The following is an 8671-nucleotide window of genomic DNA, read 5'->3' as shown; positions in this document are numbered from 1 at the left end:
AATCAATAGGAATGTAAGTATTTGAATTTGAAACATACTTTAATTATGAAATGATCGTAAGATTACCTCGGATGAAGAATAACTTATTCTGCACCCTGGGTGATGAATAGTAACATTAATAATATATATATATATATAAGGTCAAACTGTATCTATCATAGCTTGCCACAGAACTTGTTTAGGCTCCCTAAACTTTTAACGATTTAAAAGTTATCAAAAAATATGAAATAAATATGGGTGCATCTCTCTAATGTAATAAGTTGATCCAACGGAGGGATTGTTAAAATATGCATCTATGTGTCCTCGGCAAAAATAATAAGCATTTCAGCTCACTGCGACATAAATATATACTCAACTAATTTTTTTTTGTGCAGGACACATGCAGTCGTATTTTTTTAATCCCTCCGTTGGATCATGTTATATTATAGGTGTGTTGATTCAGTATTTTTTTCAGAATTTTTGAGAACTTTTGCACCGTTGAAACCCTTAACTAGTTCTGTGGCAAGCACTTGTAGAAAATCCTACTCCTATATATAATATACTAGTACAAATGCCCGTGCGTTGCACCGGGCGAAGAAAGAGACACAATTTGCTTCGTGTGCCATTGTGCATCAATTTTTATATTCAATTTAAATGAACATCGATAATTAAGTTAATTTTGGTAATTTTCTTATTTAAAAAACATTGAAATACTATTTGGGCTTGTCCCAAACAAACACTTGACGTAGATAGTAGGACGCAGTCTTTCCCCTTAGTTACAGATTTTTGTTGCATGGGAGAGGGACCCAACGATTGTTGAATTGGTGGACACGAAGTGGAAAGAAGCGGTAGGAGAATCAGTGGAATCAGTGCATGCAAAGTTAAACCAACTGGGGACAGATTTGTCAGCGTGGGACAGAGAGCACTTTGGAAATGTTCGACGTGAAATAAGCCAATTAAAAAAGCATCTACAGGAATGGCGGGCGATCCCAGGCCGCACGGGACCGTCACATGCTGAGATTAAGGTTTCTGATCGTTTGATTGAGCTCTATTACCGTGAAGAGATGTTGTGGCGACAACGTGCACGCATTGAATGGCTCAAGCATGGCGACAAAAACACGTACTTCTTTCACTTGCGTGCAAGTAGGAGACGGAGGAAAAATCAGATTAAGTCTTTGCAGAAAGATAATGGTCAAATGACGGATGACATGGCAGAGATGGAGTCGATGGCCACAACTTTTTATAAAAAATCTTTATACTTCCAAAGGCGTGCATGATATGAACGAGGTTCTAGATACTGTCCCATGTAAGGTAACGGCGGCAACGAATGAAACACTTAACGCCCCCTACACCCAAGCTGAAGTCAAGAAAACTTTGTTTCAGATGTTCCCCATTAAGGCCCCGGGCCCAGACGGCTTTCCAGCACACTTTTTTCAGCGTCATTGGGACATATGTGGAGATGATGTTACTAAGGTGATCCTGAGAATTGTGGATGGGACAGAGTCAGCCAACTGCATTAATGAAACTATCTTGGTTTTAATCCCAAAGGTAAAAACCCGACTCTCCTATCACAGTTTCGACCCATTAGTCTATGTAATGTGTTGTACAAGATTGCATCGAAGGTTATATCCAATCGCCTGAAGGAGATTCCACCAGAGATAATATCTGAGGAGCAATCAGCCTTTGTCCCAGAAAGGCTAATCACTGACAATATCATAACTGCTTATGAGTGTCTGCATTTCATGAAGCGAAACAGGGCAAAGAAAAATCAATCTTGTGCTTTGAAACTTGACATGATGAAAGCATACGATAGGGTGGAATGGGAATACCTCCAAACTATTATGCTGAAGTTGGGATTCACAGAGAGATGGGTTAACATTGTGATGGGCCTGGTTAGCTCTGTCAAATTTTCAGTATTGTTCAATGGACGGAAGTTGGAAGAATTTACACCATCAAGAGGGATCCGTCAGGGGGACCCGATATCTCCATACTTGTTCTTGTTGGCAGCAGAGGGCCTTTCGTGCCTCTTAAAATTAAAAAGTGAGTCATCAAACTTGGGTGGTCTACAGGTGGCACCTTCCGCGCCGCAGGTAAACCATCTTTTATTTGCAGATGACAGCCTGCTGTTCTTCAAGGTGAATAGTGTTGGGGCTACCGAGGTGCTCCAAGTCTTGGACATATATTGTCAAGCTACTGGTCAGCGAATCAACTACACCAAATCATCTATCTTTTTTAGCAAGGGTGTTCCAGATAATGTTCGCAATGATATCAAAGGTATTCTTAATGTGCCAATTGAAACTTTGAATGAGAAGTACCTAAGTATGCCTTCTGACATGGGGAGTTCGAAGAATGGGGCTTTCAAATACCTCAAAGATCGACTGTGGAGCAAGATACAAGGCTGGATTGAAAGCACCATGTCGAGAGCGGGGAAAGAATTCCTTGTCAAATCAGTAGCTCAAGCAGTTCCGGTTTATTCCATGTCATGCTTCAGACTTCCTCGAGGACTCTGTGAGCACCTAAACAAGCTTATGAGAAAGTTTTGGTGGGGTAGCAAAGAAGGGCAGCGGAAACCACACTGGGTGTCCTGGAGAGACATGACACAACCAAAGTACATGGGGGGCTTGGGCTTCAAGGACTTTGAGTTGTTCAATCTAGCCATGCTAGCGAGGCAAGCTTGGCGTCTGTTGCAGAACCCTGATTCTTTGAGTGCGAGGATATTGAAGAGCATCTACTACCCAAGCACCTCCATTTTAGATGCAAGCCTCGGCAACCACCCAAGCCAGATATGGCGAGCAGTAATTGAAGGACGGGACACCCTCAAACAAGGTTTAATTAAGAGGATTGGGAATGGTCTCACCTCCAATATATGGACAGAGAATTGGCTCCCAAGAACAGAGATGCCGCGCCCATATGGTTGTTTGCTACAGGACCGACCAGCTTTAGTGTCTGAACTTATTGATCCAACGACTGCCACCTGGAATGTTCAGCGCGTTCGTGAGGTTTTCTTGGATATAGATGTTCCTGTCATTCTCGGGATCCCTTTATGCACTCGGAACGTGGCAGATTTTTGGTGCTGGAACCATGAGAAGAATGGGTCTTTTTCAGTAAAATTGGCACATAACATGTTGGTTGCAACTCGACAGAGAAGGGAAGCTTGGCTGTATGGCACAGCGGGATCTTCTGCTGAAAGCAGAGACGAGAGGGCATGGAAAGGATTGTGGAAGACAGAGGTGCCGGGCAAAATTCAAATGTTCCTATGGAGACTTGCGAAGCAGACGCTGCCGACGGAGGATGTAAGGGCACATCGCCACATGTCTAATTCTAACTCGTGCGGTCTCTGTGGAGCTCCGGATTCTTGGCGCCACTCTTTACTCGAGTGTACGACCTCCAGATGCATTTGGGCCCTTGTAGATGAGGAGCTAGCACAAAGCCTAGTGGCGACATCTGAGCCGAGTGCCAAGCATTGGCTTTTTACTCAGATGGAGGTATTATCTCATGCATTGTTTGTCAAACTTGGTGTTCCTTTGTGGGCTATTTGGTAGTCACGAAGGAAAGCTATCCATGAGGGAATTTTCCAAAGTCCACATTCTACACATGCCTTCGTTCAAAGGTTCACTGAGGAGCTCCAGGTTCTAAATCCCGGTCGGCCAGCTGCTCATGTTTCTGGCTCGACGGGGTCAAACGTTCAGGAAAGGAAGCGACCTAAAGCACCCCCTCCCCAGTAGGCGAAAATTAACGTGGATGCAGGAATCAGAGTTGGCCGGAGAGGCTCTGCAGTCGCAGTCTGTCGCGACAGCAATGGAGAGTTTTTGGGCAGTTCAACGCTGATCATAGCAGGGGTGGATGACCCTGCGACAATGGAAGCCATTGCATGTCAAGAAGCTCTATGCCTAGCTGAAGATCTTCATATCAGAATGTTTGTCGTAGCTTCTCATTCCAAAAAAGTGATTAAAGATATCAACAACGGTACTATGGGACGTTATGCAGCAATAGTGAGCGAGATCAAGTCTCGAGCAACCTCCTTTCATTGTAATTTCATATTTGAGGGACGTGCCAATAATTATGAGGAAAATTTCGCTGTAGGACGTCATGTGTGGCTCGGCCAGCCTCATCATGAAACTTGTATCCCACAATTTGTGGTCTTTGATGAATAAAATCGGCCTTTCAGCTCAAAAAAATACAGATTTTTGTGATAAATTGCATATGCACATGGAATTATTCGTATAGATTGCACAAACATTATAAAGAAGGACCATCAGACTAATCAAACTTTTAAATAACAATGAATGAGTCATTAGGAACATTATCAATACATAGCACAAGGGCCCGTGCGTTACAACGGGTACACAATAAGTTTGACAGTTTGTGTTGTATTTAAAAATGTAACTGTTGTGGTGCACTACTGATAACTCTTTATTTTGACGGTCCTCAAAATTCTTCATAAAACCACTTCGACCTTGTTTGAACCTTCACATCTAAAAATGGTTTTAGCACATATACCAGGTTGTATGGGGGTCACATCACATGACACTTTTGTTCTACACGGTGACATACAAAAACAACGACCGATTGGCTTGTCTGTATAATTAGAAGAATAGAAGCTTTTCAAGAGATCATCTCTTCAGAGTAATTAAGAATAAAGATAAATCATTAAACAGTTCCCTTAACAATCACAATGTGATTCTACCTTTTCAAAATATTTGTATGCAACTTTTTATTTTTAACACTCTTTACTTTCTCCTGGTAAGTTGTAATGATGTAAACTGCTTCAGGCGGTAATCCTGCCTAAAATGTTAGGTCAAAGTTGCAAAGAGAACCTTGTGGCACACTCACCTATGAGTAATGATTAGATAAAGATCGGCTTCTGCCTTTCGAGTAATGTTTAGATAATGTAAGGTTAGGATCCCATAATTCCCCCAAAAAAGATATCAAAATAATTCAACAATCTACAAATGATTATGATATACTCGTAGAAGAACTTGGAGATGTTCCGGTAAGAAGCAAGATTCCACCTTCTGCCATTGGCTTTTGGATGATATAATGACATGTATATAGAGAGTCTTACTGCTGGCACGAGCAAGAAGCACGGAGAGTGGGCATGGGCGAGCCGCAAATAGGATGCAGCCTTGCCAGGGGTCGCGTAGGAACACGCTGATAACCACGAATAGAAGTAGCAACAATCAGCTCAATTCACCTCACTTTGTAACAGAAAAATCACACCTACAATGGAAGCAACATAAGTACATCACCATCGGTCCAACACCAAACCAATGAGCCTTTAGATCTGCGGACCTGCTATTTTGATGTGTTCACTGGAAGAATGTACAGTCGGGGTACAAAGTAACGGTTGAAAATAATGCAGAATAATATTCTCTAGCTTAATATACAAAGGAAAATGAAAAGATCATTATGACAGACATGGGAAAGGTTTGAGATAGGTTCTATATTAGTGCTCAAAAAGCCACTGTCTAGCTCAGAAAGTCATTTACTTTTGATAGCATCATCGATTTAATCTTGATTTTCTCAAGTGAATAACAATTCCTTATTGTCACCAACTACAAAAAAGGAAATGTGAATAAAAGGTTGCTGTAAGATTTGAGGCAGAATACCTCCAGGGAAGTTGGACCCTTACTCTCAAATGTCTTGTTGTTGTCCTTGTTATTGGCATACTTCACATAATGATCACGCATCAGGTGAAAAACGTCTGCCAGCACGAATTTCAAAACTGCGCTAGTCCTTGTACCATGGAGAATAAGCATCTTCTTGCCATTCTCAAACTGGGAAACAAACATTAGAGCAGGGTAAAACACATAAATACTATTTCTAGTTTCTCAACATGGAAGGTTCGATATCAACAACTTTTCCAATAGCATCTGGAAAAACGATATGTAGATATCCACATGATATATATGGCATGAGAGCTTTTACCATAGCTGATCCAAGTTTTCTACACATGATTTGCAAATAATCTGATTAATCCTAGTCACAGCCAGAACTTTTTTAAATCAAGGTATATGATCTTGGGATAAATTTTTGTTCTCATTGTCAAAATTACCAAATGACCATAACTAAGAACCACATCCTAAAAGCAAGCATTTTTGTGAGAATCAGCAAAAGCGCGGACACACACATACCATAAACGTTTGTTGAACAGCAAATCAAGCTACTGATTTCCATCATATGGCAACTCGAAAACAAATCATATGTGGCTATGTACTACATATATCCTAATCGACGTCCAACCAATGAAGTCCCATCACATTAAACACATAATAATGTTTATCCACTTGGACTAACATATCAAGATCAAAGTCTGCTCACCATAGGTGGCTGGAGTCACGTATCTAAGCAGTGATTGCCAATGTGTGGCCATCGGCCGGCTACCGCTGCAGCTTCCATTCCTTGTCTCCCTGTTCACATGTACCTAGCAGAAGCATACATATCTACATATCATGAATGGATTGTAATCAGCAAGCAGCAGCCTTCTGTATGTAGATGTGTAACAGTAAGCGAGTAGCAGCATGAAATATCTGTAGTAACAAGCTGCTGTTCTCTTCTCCGATCTCTCTATATATGGAATAGTAGTATAGCACAAAAGAGCAGCAAATATAGCAAAACCAGAGCAGCCTCAGCAAGGCAACATACCTCTATAGAGGAAGACTAATATTTTTTCTTAACTCAGATATAAAACGGCAACGAAGTGTATAACTATCTCTTCTTATGAATACAAATATTGTACACTAAATAGCAGATTAAATTATAGTGATCATTATCTACATTATATTGTAGAGCGAGCATATATTTATATACACAAGAGTCATATATTTGAAGTGTTTCTTGCTGTCAACACCTAGCCGAGATAAAATACGTAGACCTAAAATGAAATTCGAGATGGGCGTATATCACAACAAAGAAGTACGAAAAGTTTCCATAAGAAAAAGAACTACAAAAAGTTAATTGTGTACAAAAAGTTCATTGTGTACCAATACTTCTATCAGTGACCCAGAGTAAAGATTAGGCTTCGCCTTGCTATATTAGTGTAGAATATAAATAACTAAGGACAAATAGAAAGACTACCAACAGATGGTATTTATCCTGCTCTTTCTTCGTGTAGAACACAGGTGAATAAACAGGTGTTCAAACTATCTACCTTTTTCTTCTGTTAGCATATAGGAAAATTGAAAAGACATATACGAACAGAAGAACCAAAAAATTCTGTATATGATCACCAAAAATGGTTGTCTACTACCAAGTTGCAGCAAGATGATCTGAAATGTAAATCAAAGGGATCTGAATTCTGAAGCTGCTTGTCGTCTAAAAGTGGAATATGAGTAGCACATTGTAGGCATAACCTTAGTGCAGTAGCCAAAGGGGTCTATCCCCCTCTCTCTCATGTCACCAGCTAATCATATTGGATAATGCAAAGTCAATTAGACAAAGGATCAAACTCCAGTTGAATATCTCCCGTCCACTGCCTCCTTTATCTTGTGACAGCCGTGCAAAGTAAATTCCATCTCTAATCTTGGCACTCTGAGACTATTAATTCATATCCACGTGAATGGCCTCTTTCTGCTACATTAAAACTATCTACAAAATTGACCTCACGTAAGGGGATTCATGGACTATTCATGTAATAGATTAGACAAGGTAAATTCCACCCATAACCATGGCTGCAGTCTTGGCAACCGAGAACACCTGTATGCCGCCCAACCTTCTCTCCAAATCCTTCTCCTCTGGGTCGCCAGGCGTGTCAGATCATCCACCCCATCGCCCATCACGAGTCTTATGACGGGGAGCGCGAGATGGCGAGCCCATAGGGCGCGCTTGACGGCAGGGCTGAGCAGGATGCCAGTCGATCGCTCAGCGTAGCACCGTCCACAGGTCAGATCAGCCATCAGGCTGGTGGAGCTTGGAAGGGAGGCTGGGAAGGTGAACAGCAAGGGCTTGGACATTGGCGTCTCAGCCTCGTAACCTCTTTATCTTGGGCGGGAGCATCGCGAAGACGGAGGCAGCGGCGAGCGGAGGGAGGGGCGCGGCGGTGGCGGCGGATCCGCACCAGCGAGTGGCGTTAGGGCGACGGCATGCTGTAGCGGGGGCGGCGGCGGCGGATCCGGTCGTGAGGAGAGGATAGAGCATAGAGGAGACAACCGTACTTGGGAGGTCAGTACCACCTCGTTTATATTATGATTTTGTCCATACAAATCATAAAAGTGTATTATATAACATAAGAAAAAAACGTATTTGTGACGGTGAACCCATGGAGTCAATCCGTAACATAAGAAGAAAGCGTAATTCTCGGTTGGCAGGATAATGATCGGCGTTGTCAAACGCCGTACCTGGCCGTTAGCGTGTACAAACGTGTCGTACCCTTTCCCCTTCCCCTTCTCACGCCATGCGCTACTCCGGGGCCGGCGTCCACCTTCCCCCGCCGTGCGCTACTCCGGTGCCGGTGTCCACCTTCCCTCGCCTTCCTCGCTTCCATCTCCTTGGGGGGGGGGGGGGGGGGGGTGATCGCGGCCATGGGGTCAAGTCCCAAATCTGTTTCCTCCCTGTTCCGTCCGGAGGGTGAGCGCCCGGTGGTCTCGGGTCTTGGGCTGTCGGGGAGCTCGGAGGGCTCGGAGGCGCGTGAGCTGCCGGCGGTCGACTCGGCGGAGCGGCCGGAGCCAGCGGCCGCGGAGGGCTGGGTGCATCG

The 8671-nt window shown here is 43.1% G+C and overlaps 1 long non-coding RNA gene across 2 annotated transcripts; it reads right to left on the bottom strand.

Moving 5' to 3' along the window:
- Window positions 1-4819: 4819 nt before the first annotated feature.
- LOC123127851 (uncharacterized) lies at window positions 4820-8148 on the bottom strand. 2 transcript variants are annotated; one of them, XR_006462825.1, is made up of 3 exons: window positions 6301-8148; window positions 5612-5756; window positions 4820-5199 (listed from the first exon to the last, which is right to left on the bottom strand). It is a non-coding gene; the product is annotated as an uncharacterized lncRNA (long non-coding RNA). The 2 variants fall into 2 exon arrangements; XR_006462824.1 differs by having other exon boundaries at window positions 5589-5756; window positions 6301-8145.
- Between the last annotated feature and the right edge of the window lie 523 nt (window positions 8149-8671).

Source organism: Triticum aestivum, chromosome 6A (genome assembly GCF_018294505.1).
Source record: "Triticum aestivum cultivar Chinese Spring chromosome 6A, IWGSC CS RefSeq v2.1, whole genome shotgun sequence".
Taxonomy (NCBI): Eukaryota; Viridiplantae; Streptophyta; class Magnoliopsida; order Poales; family Poaceae; genus Triticum; species Triticum aestivum.
This window is presented reverse-complemented; position numbering and strand designations above follow the sequence as displayed.